This window comes from Poecilia reticulata, chromosome 17 (genome assembly GCF_904066995.2).
Source record: "Poecilia reticulata chromosome 17, P_reticulata-male-v2, whole genome shotgun sequence".
Taxonomy (NCBI): Eukaryota; Metazoa; Chordata; class Actinopteri; order Cyprinodontiformes; family Poeciliidae; genus Poecilia; species Poecilia reticulata.
The window spans coordinates 2,739,361-2,762,653 of NC_088846.1; the positions used below are offsets into that span (position 1 = coordinate 2,739,361).

Consider the following 23,293-nt stretch of genomic DNA (forward strand, 5'->3'; position numbering starts at 1 on the left):
ATTCAACTATCCAAGGCTTGGAATGTGAAACATAACATGGAAAGACTCACGCCTGCATGTGATTTGAGAAATCTTCATGAGTCTTGCTGTAATCATGCAGTAGAGACAAATAGACTTTGTCTGCAGTAACAGTAAAGTGAAAAATGCTGCACAAATAATCAGTAAGATCAAATTTAAGAATAATATAAATCAGTGTTTCTCAACCTTTTTTGGGCCAGCGCCCCCCTAGCCTTTATCCAGGTCCCTCACCGCCCCCTGATAAAGAATTTGCAGGCTAATTTGCACTGACCATTATTTTATTATTAATATTACTATCACTATTGTAGATATTTTGATTTTTATGCTTGTTTCTGTATTTATCATCAAAAATAATTTCCCAGAGAACAAAAAAGCCATTGGAATAGAAATTATTTTCACAGGTGTCTACGAAAAATGCAATGAACATTCAAGTTAAAATTGGTAGGCCTAACAGCAGCCAATCAGAGTGGAAAAAATATTCTTATTTTGTGCCATTTTCTAGTTGTTAAATCTTGCACAAAATGAGCAGATAAAAGATGTACAACATGCCAGTTTAAACTTTTAACTATTTGCAAAATGACCGAGCTCTGCAACATTAAAACATGGATTGAACTGTAACTACATTAATCATAGCTCTTCTTCTCTTCAGTGTTTCTGTCGGTTTCTTGTGGTGCAGCTCTGTGCTGCCTTCAGGAGAATGGGACATCAGAGTATTATCCATAAAATTTCACCCACATGGCATTTACTGTGCAAACCAGAGCTTTCAGTGGAAAAACAAAAGTTCCAGGTCCTTTTAATGCCATACAAATATGAGACAGAAACATGGATCATATCTTTATATAGACCTGTCGATTGATTTATAGATTAATAGTTTTACTGGACTCCGGTTTCCTCCCACGGTCCAAAAACATGACTGTCAGGTTAATTGGCCTCTCCAAATTGCCCCTAGGTGTGAGTGTGTGTGTGCATGGTTGTGTGTCCTGTATGTCTCTGTGTTGCCCTGCGACAGACTGGCGACCTATCCAGGGTGTACCCCGCCTCTCTCCCGGAACGTTAGCTGGAGATAGGCACCAGCAACCCTTCCGACCCCACTGAGGAACAAGGGTGTTAAGAAAATGGATGGATGGATGGATGGATAGTTTTACTGGGCAGAAATTACAAAGAACAAATCTGGTTCTTAATCAAATCCTAATGAGTCAAATTCAAAGTGTCATAGAGTCATCAGCTTCATGACATTAACATTGACATGAAAAATAATATTGAAGAAATGAATATATCAAATCTAATTAAAAACATAAATAAATGATAAGTTATTTACTGTTATGGTCTGTAAGATATATTTATTCTCAGTATTAGATGTGGTCTCAACAGACCAATGACATCTCAACAATATTATTTTACCTGGAAATAGTGTCTGTTTATTATTGCCATACAGTCCTCTATATTAATTATTGCTCGAAAAGTCTTGCCATACCAGTTTATTCCTCTGTATTTACTTTGGTTTCTTAGTTTATTCTTGCATTTTGTTCTTCATTCATTTCCATTTAGTTTCATTTGATTAGTATTATCCTCTCTTGGTTTATTGTTGTCCACTTTAGTTTCTTTCCTGTTAAAGAAGAGCTACCATTCATACAGTTGTGCCATGCATGTTTTAATGTTACGAAATACAGTTTTAGCAAGTTGTTCAAAGTCTAAACAGGGGCATTTAAGGTGTAAAGTTTACCTTCGACCAAACGCCCCCCAAAGGCATCCCAGCGCCCCCCTTTTGTAAAAATGTCTGCCAGCGCCCCCTGCCGTCCTCTGAACGCCCCTTGGGGGGCCGTACCACCCACATTGAGAACCGCTAATATAAATAAAGCTTTTCAGATAAACATTTGTTTGATTTGCTCTTATGATTTTATAAACTCCAAGCTTGAATCTTTTTAAATGTGCTATTATGAATAGCAAATTGATTGTGTGCTTCATTGAAGGGATCAACTGTTTTATATACCAATATTCCTGAGATTGAACTATTCTCTTTCACTGGATGATTTTTCTGTTATATGGTATCCTCTGAGCACAGAAATCAAGGCGGGAGGCGCTAATTACAAAGGTACAAAAGCTAAACCAACCTGATGAAGGAAATATGTGCAGAATCAAAAATGTTTCCAGTCTGAGCCACAGACTGGTATGTTCATTTGTTCATAATTTAGGTTAGTATGAGACGCATAGCTGACAGCACAGTTAACTGGATAAATACCAGTGGTCTTTCTGTGTGGAGTTTGCATGTTTCACCCAGGCATTTGTGGGTTCTGTTTCAGGTTCTCCAGCTTCGTCACACAGACTGTTAGGTTAACAGGAGCACCCCCCACTGACTTCTGGAGATAGGCAACAGCCCCCCAGCTGGCTCATCTACCTGCAACAATAAGCAGGTAGAGACAATGGATGGATATGAAATAAAAAAATGCATTTTGTAGGAGTGAGGCTGGCTGCTACAGAACTGACTGGAGATTCAGTTTTGATTCTTTTTACTTAAAGGACAAGCTGGTGTAGCCACTGAGAATACATAGATTTTTTTTTTTTTTACAAATCCAGTATACCATTCAGATGTATATGAATGGACCATAAAGCGGAGCTGTTGGGAGATCTCTTCTGTTCAGAAGAGCTTTACAAGACAGTACCAGTCTACTGTCACATCTCAAATGCTGTGCGGTGTTTAGAACCAACAGAATGCCCAGGCAGCTGCATGTGGACTTAAGCTGATGTTTCTTTCAGTACCATTGAAATAGTGCTGAGAACTTGATGTCATTTAATTATTTATTTGTACAAACTACTGGTACCAGCACTCTGCATACAATCACTGGATTATCAAAAGAATTTATAACATTAATTTAAGTTTTAAGTTGTTGCAGCTCTGCTTTTTGTTTTAAGTCCTAAAGAAATTTCCAACTTTAGTTTATTAACTAAATTTGTAACATTTAATTTCTAAGGAGAACATATCCCAGATAGCACACAATGTTAAATCAACGTAGAATTATAGTTAGAATCGTTGATTTTTGGTTGAAGTTGACAAATGATGGTGGATCAACCATCAAACAACCATCCAATCAAACCGTTGAAACTGTGTCATTGAATCAATGTTATTTTGTGGTTGAAATCTGATGACTGAAATGCCGAAGTCTGATTAATGGTTGATTTTTGGTTGAAGTCGACAAATGACGGTGGATCAACCATCAAATAACCATCCACCTCTAGCCAAGTAACCAATGTTGAAACTGTGTCATTGAATCAATATTGTTGAGGTCGACAACTGATGGTGGATCAACCATCAAACAACCATCCACCTCTAGCCAATTAACTAACGTTGAAACTGTGTCATTGAATCAATGTTGTTTTGTGGTTGACATCAGATAAATGAAATACCAACGTCGCATCCAGTGTTTTTCAGCACTGGTCCTCCAAGCACTACAAGTTTTAGGTATTTCCCTAATAGACCCTTTTCACAGTGACGTCAGACAATGGCCGCAATAACTCGAAGCGGTGTATCTTTACTTCCGGTGTGATTTTGCCTCAGGAAACCTGACTGAAAAATTCACGGATACTCATTATCTTAAGGATATAATAAAAGGTAAGGTTAATAATAACAGCATTTAAGTGTTAGATAGCTGTTATTACTCATTGTCAATTCACCATTCTCTGACTGTGTATAAAATAAACAGCCTCCGATCGGAGAGTAAACCAACTAGCAGCAGCTTTAGCCACAATTTGGAAAATATATACACCGCTGTCAGTCAGTGTTGTAACGTTAAAAAGTTCACTTTCTGTATCAACTTTAATAAAACAGCATTTAAGTGTTAGCCGTTATTAGTCATTGTCAATTTACCATTCTCCAAATGTAATTAAAGGAACCAGCCTCCGATCGGAGAGTAAACCAGCTAGCAGCAGTTTTAGCCACATTTGGGAAAATATTTACACCGCTGTCTGTCAGTGTTGTAACGTTAAAAGGTTCACTTTCTGTATTAACTGTAATAAAACAGTATTTACATGTTAGCTGTTATTAGTCATTGTCAATTTACCATTCTCCAGCTGTATTCAAAAGAACCAGCCTTCGATCGGACAGTAAACCAGCTAGCAGCAGCTTTAGCCACAGTTAGGAAATATACACGTACACCGCTGCCTTTCAGTGATGTGTTGTTAAAAGTTTCACTAAAATCACTTACATCTTCCAACACTGTTGCTAAGAAAAGCATTTTAACTATTGATTTAAGCGCTATCTGCCAACTAATTTACATATTCTGATGTGATTCATAATTTCTCCATTTGTTTTGTTGTCCATCTTTCTCAACAGTAGCCGACCTAACAACCTACCATGTCTGAGATGGTCTTGTCAATCAGCTGTGGGACATCTGCTGCCTAGTCAAACTATCATGGGCCTCTTGATTTAAAAGGAGAAACCAGTACAGAGCTTCCCTGCTCCTGCAAGTCACACTGTAGCTGTTAGAAATGAAATCTTTGTGTATCAATTCTGTAATTAATATCTGTATGTATCTATTAATAAATGAATCGATGTTGTGTAGAGTTCTGTAAAAACTATTGCAAATAGCTTCTCTTGAGTAACCTACATATGTGCAACTTTTACATTTAAATTGCTTCTTTTTGTAAATTTTACACATCTGGCAACGAAGTATGTGGAGGAGAGGAAATGCTAAAATTAAAGCTGCCATTGTGGAACAAAGACATACGGTTTGTGGCTGTTTCTTTAAAACATCTATTTAATAATTATATTAAACACTGTACATGATTACTACATTACACAAACATAATTACCGCAGTTAACAATTTAAGTTATTTATAGAGAAAATGTATTTACAAAAGGCATATCAATTTTATTTCAACAGTATGTACTCAGGGTTTACAACTTAAGAAGACATCCATGTAGGGTCCTTGGCGTGTGCCAGTCTGCAGTGAACTGGTGGATGACAGAGACAATGGTGTACTGTAGTGAGCAGTTTGAAGCAGAAGTCCCACCATGTGATCCACAGGGTTTTCCCACCTGAGCACAAACTTCATGCACTTTGTTTCCACAGGCACCACAGCAGAATCAAGTGTAATCTGTTAAAAGGGATATAAAGTTGTTATTCCTATGTTATCAATTTTGTACTGCCAAGTCTACAACTGCAGGAAGACAAAGTAAAAGAAACAAGAAACTTAACCTTCTAATCATAATTTGCTAAATATTCATTGGAGAAATGTGAAGTTAATGAGCTTTTATATATATATATATATATATATATATATATATGCAGTGCAGTTATGCACAGCCAAGATACTGCGCAGAACCCTCAAGCTCCCAGGCTCTGGTAGAGGACCCGAGCTCAGAGAATGAAAGAGAGAGAGACCACCCGCGGAGGGTGAGAAGGGAATTTATATTTTTAGATAGATAGATAGATCATCACATTGACAGCGTCTTCCTCCTCATGTCTTGATCGTAGCAAGAGTTTAACTTCTCAGGACGTGATGGAGTAGCGGGTATTTGGCATAACTGTCAAGTTTTGGACTTGTGGCTACAGGTAATCTCGCTACTGAGCGGGTGTTGAAACTAGCGTAAGTGATGAGGGTGTAATACGATGATGCATTTTACATGACGGGTGGCAATCCCAGTCTATACTATAAAAATCTGATTAAGACTAGAGCCTAAATATGTTCTATTTCCAAAACAGAAAGGCTATGTAATGTTAGCCAGCTAACAAATTACTATTGCTATCCTATCATATCAACTAACAGCTAGAAAAAACCAAAACACGTACCTTCGTACACCTGTCCAGGGTGTACCCCGCCTCTCGCCCGGAACGTTAGCTGGAGATAGGCACCGATGTTGTGACTTTTTTACACTTATATGTTGTTCAGTATGATAAGTGACTGATTTACAATTATATGTTAAGCATAGATTACATGATTATTATTAATTGAATTGAACATGATTGTATATAATTACAAGGATGAAGTGAAATATACAGTATTTAAGTGCAAGACATGATTTATTTGAATAGAAGAAGTCTTTTATTTTGAAGAATGCTTAAGTATCTGGTTCTGTTTTGTCACTATCTTGCTTTGTTGATATTTTGGTTGTCTTGGTTACGAACAGCTGTTGCTGTTATCAGCTGTCGCCGTTTTCTCTCATCAATAAAAAACTGAACAGAAAGGTTCAGTAAAAGACATACGAGCCTCCGTTTTGTTTGAAGAAGCTTCACTCCGTAACAACCAGCAACCCTCCCGACCCCACTAAGGGACGGGAGAGTTGCTGGGCAAAGGGTGTAAGAAAATGGATGGCAATTCAACATTGAATTGACACCCACTGGTGTCAATCAGCGAGGAATTTGTATAGTTTAGATTATGTTGATGAAGAAAAACTGTTTGCAAATAGTGATATATCTTCAAAACGTATTTGTGGCAGCTGCTTTAGAGTCCAGAAACAGCGTTAACTACACACACCGGAACTAAAGATACACTGGATCAAGTCAAAACGGATGTTGTCTGATATCATGTGAAAAGGGTCTATTCAGCACACAAGATATTAATTGACGTCTGATTAATAGGATTTTGCTGAACTGAAAACAACTAGTAATCTAAATGTTCAATCAATGTAATCTGTTTTTCACACCCCTCTCCCTCCACCCGCCAAAGACACACACACACACCCCTGTGCCCCCACCGCTCACCTGGCCCCATCTACCCCTCAATCTCCTCCACCTTTCCACTCTCCTCCCCTCCTCCTTGGGCTCTGGGTAAAAGAACTTTAATTTTAGATGAGGGTTTTTCCTTTTCACATTTAATTTTTTTAAAGATTTTTTTGGCTCTAGTGGCCTTTATTTGATAGTTAATTGACAGGAAAGTGGGTAATGAGAGAAGGGGGAAGACATGCAGCAAAGGTTGCCAATTGGAGCTGCGTTGAGGACTAATGCCTCCTTAGGTGGGTTGTGCTTAACCAACCACTGTGCCACCACAGCACACCCCATTTTAGGTGAGGGTTAATCACATTTTAACTTAAGCACTATGTGTTGACAACATTGAGTTGTGATTCGTTCTGTACCCAGATTGCACATGATGGCAATTCAACATGGCTGCACAGTGGCGGAATTGGTAGAGCTGCTGCCTTGCAGCAAGAAGGTTTTGGGTTCGATTCCCAGCCCAGGTCTTTCTGTATGGAGTTTGCATGTTCTCCATGTGCATGCGTGAGTTTTCTCCGAGTACTTCGGTTTCCTCCCACAGTTCAAAAACATGACTGTCAGGTTAATTGGCCTCTCCAAATTCTCCCTAGGTGTGAGTGTGTGTGCATGGTTGTTGGTCTTGTGTGTCTCTATGTTGCCCTGTGACAAACTGGCGACCTGTCCAGGGTGTACCCCGCCTCTCGCCTGGAACGTTAGCTGGAGATAGGCACCAGCAACCCTCCCGACCCCACTAAGGGACGGGAGGGTTGCTGGGCAAAGGGTGTAAGAAAATGGATGGCAATTCAACATTGAATTAACATCTTTTGCCAACAAGCCAACAGCAAAGTGGCTGTGTGTTTGGGACATCCCACTCATGTAAATAGCAGTGGTGGACCGCTACACTCCTTGTAGTACGTTGTAAGAAAGTAGTAAGTAAGAAAATGTACAGAAATGAATCATCACCCACTATCCTTTACAGTGGTTAATTTAAAATGTGATAACCCCCACTCACTAATAAAATGCTCTGACCCACAGCTCTGATAATGAGGAGAGGAGGGGAAGGGGTGCGGCAAAACAGCATAGATTGATTCAACATCGATTGGACATCGGCATTTTATTCATTAGATTTCAACCACAAAACAACATTTATTCAATAACACAGTTTACATTAGTTACTTGGCTAGAGCTGGATGGTTGTTTGATGGTTGATCCACCGTCAGTTATCGACATCAACCAAAAACCAACCATTCTGACTAAAATTCAATGTTGATTTATCATTGTGTGCAATCTGGGCAGTTTGTTGCACCCCTCATCACCTCCTCATCTCCTCCTACTCCCTCCCAAACCTCCCCCCACCCACCCGCTCCTCCCAACCTTCCCCTCTTTACCCCCTCTCATCCCTTCTTCCCTCCCCCATCCTTGAGCTCTGGGTCAGAACATTTAATTACTAAGTGGGGGTTAATCAAGTTTCAAATTAAGCACTACAAGTTGAGACCAGTGGGTTGTGATTCCTTTTTGTACATGTTCTTGTCTGTAAATATTATTACTCACTGTACATAATGTGTTGACACAAAAACATCTACAAGTCTCTACTAGGAGTTGTACAGTCCGACTCCCTGTTTTTACGCTAGTGGTTTGTCCCAACGAAACAGCCACTTTGCTGCTGGCTTGTTAGCAAACGGCTTCTGAATTGAATTCTCCTCTGAGCAGTTTTATGGTAAGTTTTTCAATATTACTTTGATATTAAATGTGTTTATTGAAAATTAAGGGCATTGTTTTGTGCACATAGTAATCCTGGTTATTTTGGGGCAAAACAGATATTTTTAATAATTGAGGTCATGTCTCCTTTTGTATTATTTTGATCCCACCCACCACTCCAGGCCTAAGTATGAAATCCTGCGAGATTTTGTAGGGCCCCACTCTAGATTTTTTGTTTGGTCTGGGAGAGCATGTGGTGGACAAGGAAGTGTAAAGCTGGCTGCTCCAGGTGGGCTTTAAATTGTGATAGTAGTCACCAGTGGTGGGAAGTAACGAAGTACAATTACTTCGTTACTGTACTTAAGTACAGTTTTCGTGTATCTGTACTTTACTTAAGTAGATTTAATAATGGGGACTTTCTACTTTTACTCCACTACATTTTACAGTAAGTATCTGTACTTTCTACTTCACTACATTTCTACAAAAGTGTCGCGTTACTCGTTACATCCAAGTCGCGTTGCTCTTTTCTTCCCTTAAAATGTGAAGTTCAGGGACTTAAGGTGGCGCCGTAAAATCCGAGCAATAACGTGACTTAGTGTCTGTTGTCACCCATCACCTCCACCTTTACTCGCACTCGGAGCTCCAGACATGCGCAGTGGTTTCCTCTGAGCGGGAGGAGATGTTTGTCTATAATATAATAGCGCTGCATAAATTGATATGGCGACATGTAAAATTAGCAGCGCTTCGCTTTCACAGACGGTGGGGACTTCGTCCAACTTTTAGCGTCACTTGGAAGGAAAGCTTAAAGAAAGGTAAGATCTGTGCTAGCAAAGCTGCTGTACTGAGACACATGTTGCATCTGATGAAAAAAAGTTGTCAGTCATTCGCTGAATTATTGTGTGGAGGTGTTGACTGAGGTGTCGCATATATGGGACAACGCTGTGACCAAAGTCTGCAATATAGTGATATGACATTCAGGAACGATCCGATTCTTCTCGACGGATCTTTACTAAGTCCTAAGGACTGAAGCCTCACTGAGAGCCGTTCTTTGTTCTTGTGTACACTGCGGTAGCTATATATATATATATATATATATATATATATATATATATATATATATATAGACATTCATTTAATCGCTGAATAAGTAAAAGTTGAACGTATGAACACAGAGCATGCTCATTGATTGATTTCGTCTCCTGTCATGGTGGCAAACATCGCAGTGGGAGGGAGGATGAAAACAGTCACGGTGCTCATTCTGCTTAGTTACTTGTTGCGCCGTTGGACAGTGTTCATAGTTGAACGTTATTTACCATTAATTGCGATGTTTCAGTTGTGGTTTCTGACATATGCAATATGGGCAACCGCCCAGGGCGTTATTTTTCTAGGAATAGCAGGAGACCTCTGCGGATTGTAGCACAGCGATGAAAGCAAAACAGAATGAAGTGAGTTTTAATTGATACTGGTTAAATATATTTCAGCTCTAAGTATTTAATATCTAGGTGTTTTTATGGGAATGTGGATCTTTCAGATCAATCTGAAAACCAATTTTGATAAGTAAACTTAATGTTATTGTGTCATTTAGCGCGGGGCGCTGGTCTTAGGTTCGGTGGTCTTGACTACAACTCTGCTACATGGCTCCTTGGTTGCATGTCCTCCACCCCGCCCGCACCTTCTTTACATCCCCTTTCAGTTAGATTTCTTTCTAAATAAATGTTGACTTAGGAAGTTCATGCTATGTTAGGACAGGAGACAAAATGTTTCCATCCCTGAAATTATGATTCATAGAATCACATATCTAAGTCTAAACTGTTACAGAGAATAAACACAATAAGAACATGTTTAATCTGTGGTAGTGTTCATTAAAATGGCACATTTCTGATGTATTAAAATTAAATACGATCGGCACACTTAATGATATTAGCGATTAGGTAATGCATTCAGCGAGTACTTTTACTTTTAATACTTAAGTATTTTTAAAAACCAGGACTTTTTTACTTTTACTTAAGTAAAATGTTAATGTGGTACTTTGACTTTTACTTAAGTACATTTTTGACTGTGTATTTGTACTTTTACTTAAGTAAATTTTTTGAGTACTTTCTCCACCACTGGTAGTCACTTGTTTTTAACTTTTTATTATGATGTGCTTAGATGTGCCTCTGTTCCAGAACAGCTGAGTTAGATGATTGCATGACCGTCTGCAGCCATCAAAAAGTGCAGGAGGTTGTTAATCATCCACAGATTAAATCCAGGTGAGGCAGAAAGGAAACACTTAAAACATGTAAGGCAGGTGAAACACTGAACTAATGACTGATTCAGACTGTTGATTCTTGGATTGGTAACTGGTTAAACTGAACTGGACTATAATTACTTGTGTGGGATCTTTATCAGCATATGGACATTTTTGAATGGATTTAATCAACATATTTGGAAATATTTGTAGTTGACGGAAGATTGAACCAGCTAACATGAGTGCAGCATCATAAACGTGCAGCATCATAAACACTACACTATACTGCAGCTTCATAGGTAAATGTAGTTGTATACATGAACATCCATCCATCCATCCATTTTCTTGCACCCTTTTTCCCTCAGTGGGGTCGGGAGGGTTGCTGGTGCCCATCTCCAGCCAACGTTTCGGGTGAGAGGCGGGGTCACCCTGGACAGGTCGCCAGTCTGTCGCAGGGCAACACAGAGACACACAGGACACACAACCATGCACACACACACTCACACCTAGGGACAATTTGGAGAGGCCAATTAACCTGACAGTCATGTTTTTGGACTGTGGGAGGAAACCGGAGTACCCGGAGAAAACCCACGCATGCACAGGGAGAACATGCAAACTCCATGCAGAAAGACCCCAGGTCGGGAATCGAACCCAGAACCTTCTTGCTACAAGGCAACAGCTCTACCAACTGCGCCACTGTGCAGCCTGTATACATGAACATTAAGATGAATATTAAGATAAATATTAATTTAACAATGAGTGTACATGTATATGGTTTGTATTTCTCAGACCTGTAACCAGTACACTGTTTAATCTTTCAATGTCTTTCAGAACTTTTCAAATGTTTATCATCTTTCTAACCGGCACCTTCCTCACTTTGATTTTTGTGTTTTTCAGCCACTGCTCTGCAGTTTGACCAAAAGCTGACTCTTGAGGACTGCAGCTAAATTGTCAAGAAGTATCTTCATTACATGCCAGATTGAGAGGAAGACATCGCAAGGAATCAAAGTGACGCCAACCAGAGTCAAACTGGGGTTATCACCACTTCTACTGTTTCCCTAGTTCATACAGTACAAAGCTTAACCTCATGGACTTTGTTCTTCTGTGGACCATAGACTGTTGTTTTGACAGTCAAAAAGTAGTCAAATATATTTAAAGAGCTGTCCCTCTTTTCTTAAATAAAATGTTATATCAAACCCATGTTGTCATTTTTAACCTTTTGTACAGTTTACCCATCATCTGCCAATAATATAGTGTGTTTAACACCAGTGAAGAAACTTTTAGTGGTATCCCAGATAGCACAAAATGATTGAAACAACATTGAATCAATGTCAGCCAGAAACATTGAAGGATGTTGAACGCTGACATTGAAATATCAATGTTGATTCAACCATCATTTGTATGTCAATTTACATGCATATTTGTGTTGATATTGCATTGAATCAGTTAGGAATCAACATTGATTCAACCTTCATCTGAATGTGGCTCTGCACACATTTCTGTTAATTTTACATTAAATCAATGTGGATTCGACACTCATTTGACTGCGGATCTGCATGTATATTTGTGTTTATTCTACATTGAATCAGTTGGGAATCAATGTTGATTCAACCATCATCTGAATGTTGATCTACATGCAGAATTGGGTTGATTTCATATTGAATCAAAGCTAAGGATTTATGTACATTTTTAGGTCTGATAGGTCTACATAACATACCACTAAAAGTTTCTTCACTGGTGTTAAACACTATATTATTGGCAGATCATGGGTAAACTGTGTACAAAAGTTAAAAATGACAACATAGGTTTAACATTTTATTTAAGAAAAGAGGGACGGATCTTTAAACATATTTGACTTCTTTTTGACTGTCAGAATAACAGTCTATTGTCCACAGAAGAACAGAATCCACGAGGTTAAGCTTTGTACTGTATGAACCAGGGAAACAGTACAAGTTGTGGTAACCCCAGTTTCACTCTGGTTGGTGTCACTTTGATTCCTTGTGATGTCTTCCTCTCAATCTGGCATGTAATGATGCCACTTCGACAGTTTTACTGCAGTAATCAAGAGTCAGCTTTTGGTCAAACTACAGAGCAACGGCTGAAAAACACAAAAATAAAAGTGAGGAAGGTGCCGGTTAGAAAGATAAACATTTGAAAAGTTCTGAAAGACATTGAAAGATTTAACAGTGTACTGGTTACAGGTCTGAGAACAAATACAAACCATATAGTTCCCCATGTACACTCACTGTTAAATCGAAAATGTAATGTTTATGTATGCAGCTACATTTACCTATCAAGCTGAAGTCTAGTGTAGGATTTATGATGCTGCACTCATGTTAAAATGAGGGAATCAATATTTAAAATAAAGGCTGTTTATCAGAAAACCTAAAGATAAAACTCAGGGAGGATCAGGGTTTATTTAACACACCAGAGACAGATAAATAGAGCAAAAGGTGATTTATACTGTAGTTGGAAAAATTTATAATTTATGCAGAATAAACTTACATCAAATAGCTGGTTTAATCTTCAATCAACTACAAATATTTCCAAATACGTTTATTAAATTCATTACACAATGTCCATATGCTGATAAAGATCCCACACCAGTAATAATAGACCAGTTCAGTTTAACCAGTTACCAATCCAAGAATCAACAGACTGAATCAGTCATTAGCAGGTTTAGTTCAGTGTTTCACCTGCCTTACATGTTTAAGTGTTTCCTTTCTGTCTCACCTGGATTTAATCTGTGGATGATTAACAACCTTCTGCACTGCTTGAGGGCTGCAGACTGTCATGGGCACAAAACAATGCCCTTATTTTTCAAATTTATACTGCATCAGTATAAATTTGAACATATTGATAATAATTATTTAAATATAATTGTACTGAATAACCACCTATGATGTATGATTTATCTTGTTTCTTTTCCATTATTGACATATCTACTGTTGCTTCTGGTAGAATCCAGGGTGGTATAATTGTTATTGGTGTTGTTTGACTAATTTCTAGATTATTCATTTTAAATGTTTTTATTTTATTTTCAATTGTCCATCCAAAACTCCTCATTTCTTTCTTTTCTTTTTCCCAACATGGATTTAAAATTTCCAGAGTTGGATGATCACCGTTATTTCCTTGCAAATTTAACCAATAATTACTTTCTAATTTTGTTCTTCTTAAGTCTAACGGCATTTCTCCCATTTCTATTTCTAATGCTGCTGTTGGTGTTATTTTAAATGCTCCAGTATATAATCTTAGTGCCTGATGTTGGATGATGTCCAATTTAGCCAGATGTGTTTTAGCTGCTGAACCGTAAACTAAACTACCAAAGTCTGTTGGATCTTATGCCTGTGTAAATCTGTTTTAGTGATTTTCTATCTGCTCCCCAGTCACTGCCAGCCAAACATCTCATAATGTTCAAAATTTTCTTACTTTTGTCAACAATTTTTTGAATATGTATATGCCATTTTAATTTTTCATCAAACCATAATCCTAAAAATGTTATACACTTTACTTGCACTAACTCTTGATTATATAATTTCAATTTTATTTCCTTGTTTATTTTTTTCTGAGTAAATATCGTTACTTTCGTTTTATCAACTGAGAACTTAAATCCCCATTGCAATGCCCATTTCTCTATTTCAATGATAACGTCTTGTAATTTTTTAACAATAAAATCTACGTTTTTCCCTTTTTTCCAAACAGCTCCATCATCAGCAAAAAGTGAACAACTCATGTCTTTTCCAATTTCTTTAAATACGTCATTTATCATAATTGAAAATAGTAATGGACTTATAATACTCCCCTGTGGAGTCCCATTTTCAACTACATATTTTCCTGAGATAACTTCTATTCTAACTTGTATGTTCCTGTTTGTTAAAAAGTCTTTTATCCATTTAAATATTCTCCCTTTAATACCCAACTTGTATAATTTTATTAATAATCCATCCACCCACATCATGTCATATGCTTTTTCTATATCAAAAAATACTGCCACTACATTTTCTTTATTTACTTGAGCTCTTCTAACTTCATGCTCTAAACATAACGTTGGATCGTTTGTAGTCCTCCCTTTACGAAAAGCACTTTAACATTTTGACATATATCCTTTACTATTTAAATAATATACTAGTCTATTATTAATCTTTTTTTCCATTATTTTACATAGATTTGATGTTAACGCTATTGGTCTGTAGTTTTCTGGGTTTGAATGATCTTTTCCTGGTTTGGCTATTGGTATTATAATTGATTCCTTCCAATTTAATGGTAATTGTCCCTCCTCCCAAATTTTATTAATTGTACATTAATTAATTGTACAAAATATAATTGTACCAATACATCTTTAGATTTTTCACTCAGTTGCCTTATCATTCTATACCAGATTTGATCTTTACCTGGTACCGTGTTTTTTGTCGTCTTAAGTGCATTATTCAATTCCGTTTTTGTAAACTCAACATTCAACAAATTATTTGTTTCTTCATCGCTCTGTAATAAATCTTTATATATAATTTTTGTATGTTCTCTTCCTTTTCTTCCCTTTTTTCTAATATTATTGGAACTATGAATTTTACTAAACGTTCTTGCCAATATTTCAGCTTTGTCTTCATCTCTTATAATATTTGCATCATCTATTTTTAGTATAGGATATTCAAACTCTCTTTTTATACCATTCATTCTTTTGATTACTTTCCACATTTTCTCAATTTTTGTTTCTTTCCCTATCGTATTACAAAAATTTCTCCAGTATTCTCTTTTATTGCTTCTTTGCAACTCATTTGGCCACCAATTGCACCATTTTCTTATCATTGTTACTCCCTGATTTCTTTATGGAAAGATCTGCTACTTCCGTTGATGCAAATTATTAAATTTGCATCATTTATATCCATATTTATATCTACTTTTTCCAAGTTTAATTGACTCAAATATCTAAATTTAACCCTCCTATTATGTTGCGGGTCAAATTGACCCATTTCAAAGTTTTAAAATATTTTAAAAATAGTTGCAAGTATTTTTATTGCATGAAACTTTTTCTATTTGTCTTAATAGGTGAACTGTACATATAAATTGAAAATGTATTCATTTTACACATTTGCAGCCCCCCCTGCGTCTACTTGTTACATCGATACTGTTCGGGTCAATTTGACCCGGCAGTCAAGTTAAAGTGCAAAAAAAGATTAAAAATGTCCAATTCTGTTTGTTTCCTTACAGCTATGAACCTTATTTCACCACACACACACAAACACAACACACCACACACACATACACACACACGCAGACACACACAAACCCACTTTCTCCCTACTCTCTTTACTTCACAATAAACTGCGAGAAAGCAGGTGTTCATACAACTTTTGACGGGAACCTATTCTGTTCCCGTGGGTAAACTCCACCCACACTGAGTGGGCACTCAGTAGAAGTGGAGGGGAACATAAATACTCTCTGCATGACTCATTTATCTTGATTTTAATTGGCGGGTCAATTTGACCCGGAACAGTATGTGTGTCTCAAATTCAATTATAAAGATCACCCTTTGAAAAAAAATAATTAAATGTAATATAAAAAAATTTACCAAAGATCACTTTCAAGGAAATTATTGTTTTTTTGTGTCTAGGTTTTTTTCAGTGGACATAAAAAATGTAAAGCCCATTTTTTATGTCCAAATGAGTAATTGAGTAAGTTGTCGTCATTAATCCTTAATTTCTGAGAAATAAAAAACATAATTGCACAAATTTTGATTGAGATGGTTAGTATTAGAGTTAATAATCAGATAAAAAAAATGTTTTGGAGGAATTTTTTGGTTCCTGACACTATTGCATGATAAAACACTCCCCGGGTCAAATTGACCCACGAACATTATTGCTATACCTCAGAAACGAACATAACAGGAGGATTAATCCAGTCTGCTTTATTAAAATTTAACTTTTTCCCAAGCTTTATATTCTTATTATTTAGATTTAGTCCTACTCTTACTATTATGGGGTAATGATCACTACCTATTGTAGATTTTTTATCAATGAACCATTCACAAATACCAGCTAAAACATCCGAAACAATTGTTAAATCAATAACTGATTCCATCCCCGTTCTTATATTGATTCTTGTTCCCCTTCCATCATTAATACATACTAGATTTTTCATTTCCATTAATTCTTCTATAACTTGTCCGTTTTTATCATTACATTTACCCCACAATGTACTATTTGCATTAAAATCTCCACACCAAATTACTTTCCCTTGCAGATATTCAGTTAATTCCTCCATTATATCAATCGTTAATCGTTAATTACATGGATTACAAAAATTTATTATTTTGAATTTACCTTCTTCTTCCCATATCTCAATTACTACATATTCTAGTTCTTTCCCTTTTCCTAATACCTGATATTGTATTCCTTGTTTTATAAATATTCCACATCCTCCTCCACCTCCTTCTGGTCGATCTCTTCTTAAACTATCATATCCTTTGATCACAAAATCTAATGTTGTTTTTAACCATGTTTCCTGTACACAAATAATTTCCGGTTGTTCTTCAAGCTTATTGACAATCTTTAAGTTCCTGTCTGTTAGCGATTAGACTTCTTGCGTTCCATTGTAATATTAACATAACCCGTTTTCACCTGATGGTCCTGGTCTCCTATCTTCCTCCAACTTTTTATTTATGTTTTCACATGATCCTTCTTTAAAGCCCAAAAACTTTTCAGCTCCTCTCACTATTATTTTAATCTTCTCAGTTTTGTGTTTGGCTTGGTCAGTGCAGTTGATAACATAGGCTATGAATAATATTAATTTTTCCACTGGTATTGTGACATCTTCAGTCTGTACTTTGCTTTGCTGTGTAGTTTGACACACTGTTTGTTCAATCTCTCTTGTTTTCTGTTCCTTCACATTTTTAACTGCTTCTGCATAGCTTGTTTTTAGTTGTTTTAATCTGTATGATTTCTTTTGCTCTCTTCCTTACTTCACATCCTCCAAACGTGACTATGATTCCCTCCACAGTTACAACATTTTTCTTGTGCTTCTTCTTTACATTCTTCTAACTTATGATATTCCCCACATTTTGGACATCTCTGCTTCCCTTTACATACTGCTGCTATGTGTCCATACCTTTGGCATTTGAAGCACCTAAGTGGTGGAGGTACATAGGACCTGACCTGATAATTGAGGTATCCTATTTTGATGTTTTTTGGTAACTCTTTTTCTTCAAACTCAATAAGGATTGATAAACTTCCAACTCTTTCTCCATTCACTGTTTTTGACTATCTTTTCAAGTTATTCACTTTTGCTCCTGCAACACTTCTCTTAATTTTATCAAGATCTTCATCTAGAGGGATCCCATAAATCACTCCTCTAATTTTTTGACTTTCTCCCATGATTTTTTTCTCCAGCACAGATCTTTTGCTAATATTATCCACACTTAAAGCCTTATTCTTTTGTTCAACATCTTTACATACTACCATTAGGTTTCTGTCTCTCAAAATCTTTACCATTTCAACATCTCCAATTTTCTTTTTAATTTCCCTTGATACCACAATGGGGCTGATTTTATCCTGTTCTTCCTCGTTCTTAAGTTTTAATATTAAATTCCTCCCTCACCACTTTCCTCCTCACTATCCCTTCTTCTTCTGAGCTACTTCCTTCCAGTTCCCGTTTATTGCCTTGGCTATCACCAACTCCCTTTCTTTCACCTTTTTTATTTCTTCCATGACCTCTCTCTCTCCCTCTTCCCACTGATGTCCACCCTTCAAACTCTCCTTCTTTCTCATTTCCTACTTCCATTTCCATCCGAACCATTCACATACCAGTTTATGCCAAAACCACCTTTTCCACAAACAATGTTTCTATTTTTGATTTTTCCGCGTCGCTCCAACACACAGCTCTCCAGGTTCCGCGTCTCACAGGTGCAACCAATCATCGAGCCGCCAGAGCCCGCCCTATTTTAAAAACTCAAATCTCACAAAATCTCGCAAGATTTCATACTTAGTTAGGCCTTGAGTGGTGGGCAGGATGAAAATACAAAATGAGACATGACCTCAATTATTAAAAATATCTGTTTTGCCCCAAAATTACCAGGATTACTATGGGCACAAAACAATGTCCTTATTTTCAATAAACAATTTAATATCAAAGTAATATTGAAAAACTTACCATAAAACTGCTCAGAGGAGAATTCAATTCAGAAGCCAGTTGCAAACAAACCAGCAGCAAAATAGCTATTTGGTGTGGACAAACGACTAGTGTAAAAAGGGGGAGTCGGACTGTACAACTCCTAGTAGAGACTTGTAGATGGTTTTGTGTCAACATATTATGCAGTCAGTAATAATATTTACAGACAAGTAAGAAAATGTACATAAAGGAATCACAACTCAATGTTCTCAACATGTAGTGCGTAATTTGAAACATGATTAACCCCAACTTACACAGGACGAAAAGTGGGATTTTTGACCCTGTATTCTGACGCAAACGCAGCTGGTCAGCGACAGCAATCGACAGTTTACATTTTCACTCACAGGAGTCGAAATCTGTCGATTGCGGAATCCTTGGAAGGGCGAGCGGCGTTAACGACTCTACTTAGCATACGACTAGCCTAGCATATGCAAAGGCGCTTCAGCAGACCCACGTGGATTCTCAGTCATTGGTTGAAAAACAATGACAGAGTTAATCATTGACATGCGATTGGTTGGCTGATGTGTGCCCATTGGATAGCACTTATGTCTTTAAAAATAAACCCCGCCCCAATCATTAATATTTTTAATGCTGTATTTTAAAAAATCTATATAAAAAATAAATGCTGTATTAAAATATATTCATTTGATATTGCTTATATGCAAAATGTTCATATATGAGGAACATAAAAGTGACAGAAGTTTTATTTTATTTCATTTTATTTTATTTGCACACAAAATAAGACATAAATGCTTGTCCATTTCTGGACCATCTGGCAGTGTTTTTTTGTCCAAACATGAACATTATGCTGTGTTCAGGACAGGCCCAACATCTCTCCTGTAGCGTGGACCTGACATCTCTCCCTGTCTTGTAGTCCTAATGTCACTGAGCTCCTGGTTGGGGGTACTTGGGGTCCATCCTGACACCGCCTCATAGCTGCCATCCTCCCACAATGCCACCTCCTCTGCTGCCAGTACTCTCTGCCTTCCTCCATCAGCTGTTAACACAGGACAGACAATCATTATGAGCTACAGGCATCTTTTAGTCATTATGAAACTACAGTGAAATTGTAACCAGTACTTCCAGCTTAGTATGCACACATAAGACATTAAAACAAACAAATACATTAATACATTCTTACAAAAAATAAAAACATTAATGAAAAAGAGAAAACACTTGGAAACAATTGGAAGAAAAAAATAATTAAAAGCAGTTGGTAATAAATAGTAAAACATAGTTCAACAAACTCTGAGGCAGATAATTTGCTTTGATGGATTTTAATAAATCACAGTACTTTAATCATTCAAGGAATTGTGACATCTCTAGATTAGTAATACATCTTACCTGCTTCTTTCTTTAGCTACATCTAGATGACTGGCAGTAGGTCCTCCTTATAGCTGGAAAACATTATTGTGCATTTTCAATACATTACATAATTACATTATGTACATAAACAATATTGAAGCATAAAATATCATCAACATTCAAAAATAGTAGATACTCACACACAGTTGCATCTCTGTCCTCATCACGGACATCAGAACGTTCCTGAAGAGTCTGATTGACACAAATGTGTCAATCAGACTCCATTCTGTGGAGTCTGTGGAAATAAATGTAAAATTAAAAAAATATTGTAGCAAATATGTCGGTTTCTCAAAAATACATAAGTAAATAAGTTAAGTTAAAATTTTTCTCAACCAACCATTATACAGTCGGGAATCAACGCAGTGATTATACATACCAGCTTCATGACTTCGTCCTCATATCCGTCCGCCATTTTGTACCCAGATAGCACAGAATAATTGAAACATTAAATCAATGTCAGCCAGAAACATTGAAATCAACATTGAACGGAGACATTGAAACAATATTGAAAGTGGTCGCTGACTTGTATGTTGAATCAATGTTAGGGTTTCAACCATAACTGACATTATATCAATGTTGATTCAACCATCATTTGTATGTCAATTCACATGCATATTTGTATTGATAATGCATCGAATCAGTTGGGAATCAACATTGATTCAACCTTCATCTGAATGTGGTTCTGCACACATATTTCTGTTTATTTTACATTGAATCAACCTGAGTGAAGTTGGCCCCCCCACCTTCTTCAAATCAGACAAAATTGGTGTCAAACATTTGTGCTATGTTTGTGCTGGTTTGTGCCGCTATCATTTTAAAGATGTAAAGAAATTTTTCTAGAGGTCATCCAAGGTCAACACCCCACACCTTCTTCAAATCAGACAAAATGGGTGTCAATCAAGATCCGCAGTCAACTGTGTTGGTTTGTGCAGCAAAAGTTTTTGTTTGTGCTGCTTTGGCTTTGAAGATATTAATGAAAGTGTAAAGGGCAAAAGGTCAACCAGCCCCTCAACTTTTATGAAATCCAACTTTCTTTATATCTTTAAAATGATAGAGGCACAAACAAAAAATTTTGCTGCACAAACCAGCACAAAAGTATCACTAACGTTTGACACTAATTTTGTTTGATTTCAGGGTTTATTTAACACACCAGAGACAGATAAATAGAGCAAAAGGTGATTAATACTGTAATTGGAGAAATTATTTATAATTTATACAGAATAAACCTCCATCAAATAGCTGGTTTAATCTTCAATCAACTACAATTATTTCCAAATAAGTTTATCAAATTCATTACAAAATGTCCATATGCTGATAAAGATCCCACACCAGTATTAATAGTCCAGTTCAGTTTAACCAGTTACCAATCCAAGAAACAACAGACAGAATTGGTCATTAGCAGGTTTAGTTCAGTGTTTCACCTGCCTTACATGTTTTAAGTGTTTCCTTTCTGCCTCACCTGGATTTAATCTGTGGATGATTAACAACCTTCTGCACTTCTTGATGGCTGCAGACTGTCATGCAATCATCTAACTCAGTTGTTCTGGAACAGAGACACATCTAAGCACGTCATGATAAAAAATGAAAAACAAGTGATTACTATCACAACAATTTAAAGCCCACTTGGAGCAGCCAGCTTTACACTTCCTTGTCCACCACATGCTCTCCCAGACCCCCGCCCTATTTTAAAAACTCAAATCTCACAAAATCTCGCAGGATTTCATACATAGGCCTGAAGCGGTGGGCAGGATGAAAATAATACAAAATGAGACATGACCTCAATTATTAAAAATATTTGTTTTGCCCCAAAATAACCAGAATTACTATGGGCACAAAACAATGCCCTTATTTTTCAATAAACACATTTAATATCAAAGTAATATTGAAAAACTTACCATAAAACTGCTCAGAGGAGAATTCAATTCAGAAGCCAGTTGCAAACAAGCCAGCAGCAAAATGGCTGTTTGGTTGGTACAAACCATTAGTGTAAAAAGGGGGTGTCGGACTGTACAACTCCTAGTAGACTTGTAGATGTTTTTGTGTCATCTAGTGATGGGTCCAACAACACCGACGTGCCGGTGCATGCATCAAGCCCATAGACCAACACCCGTGTCGGTTCGCGTATTGGTTTCACCAAGTCACGTGACCAATACAGGAACTGTTTCGAAATGACAGAGGATGCCAAACTGTGTTTATAAGGAAGCGAATCTGTCAAAAGCATTTGCCAAACAAATTCTTGATCTTTTACATTGTCATCTATGGAGCAGCTTCAAAGGAAATGTTTTTGCAGTGTGGGACCATTTTGATCTTATATTGGAAAATAAATTTGTTTTAATTTTTGTCGTTTCATCCGGTTCTGTCAGTTTCTACTTAATCTATCTGAACCCAAATTCAGCTGAAACTGACTTTTAGTTTACTTTCATATTATGTTCTGCAAGTTAAGTGTCGCATATGTTTAACTAAACTGTCTTATTTAAATAAATTCACCTTTTCAATACTGAGGCATTATGAGGCCAGGCATGAGAATGAAGTTGCAGATACTAGATAAACTCAGATATGCAGCCATTCTACAAATTACTCAGTTGCTTTTTATAAATTATTTCATGAACCCTCGCTGTAATGCGGTTCACTTTTCACGGTATCGCTGCTTCGCAGATTTTTTTGTGCAGTTTTTTTTCCACAGTTATTTGTCCTAATTGACCATATGATTGGTAAAAACAGTCTCCGTGCTACCTGAGTGCCAATAACGTTAAGGTGTTTAATACAGATTGGCCACTCAAGAGATGGAAACTGAAACTTTCAATGTCTGCTGGAAAAAAAAAACTGTGGTCAGAGGCAGCGCAAAACCCGACCGGAGGTTCGTTTGATGAGATCCGTCGCTCTGCCGTAGATACAGCTGTAAATCTCGCAAAGCAGCTTGGAGGAGACGCTTTAATGACACGACTGCGGAACACATTCATAAGGCCCGAGAGATGCACACGCACATCCGCTGACCTGAAAACAGGTTTTGTTCTTTGGTTTCAATGTATTTATTTATGCTGTGTAATAACTGTAAAAAATAAAGGTAACTACTTCACGGATTTCGTCTATTATGGGTTATTTTTGGAACGCAACCCCCCCAAAAAAACAAGAGTTC

The 23,293-nt window shown here is 37.0% G+C and overlaps 1 protein-coding gene across 2 annotated transcripts in view; it reads right to left on the reverse strand.

Moving 5' to 3' along the window:
• The window catches only part of pik3r2 (phosphoinositide-3-kinase, regulatory subunit 2 (beta)), a 92,093-nt gene that overhangs the window by 55,463 nt on the left and 13,337 nt on the right, over positions 1-23,293 (reverse strand). The window lies entirely within an intron of this gene.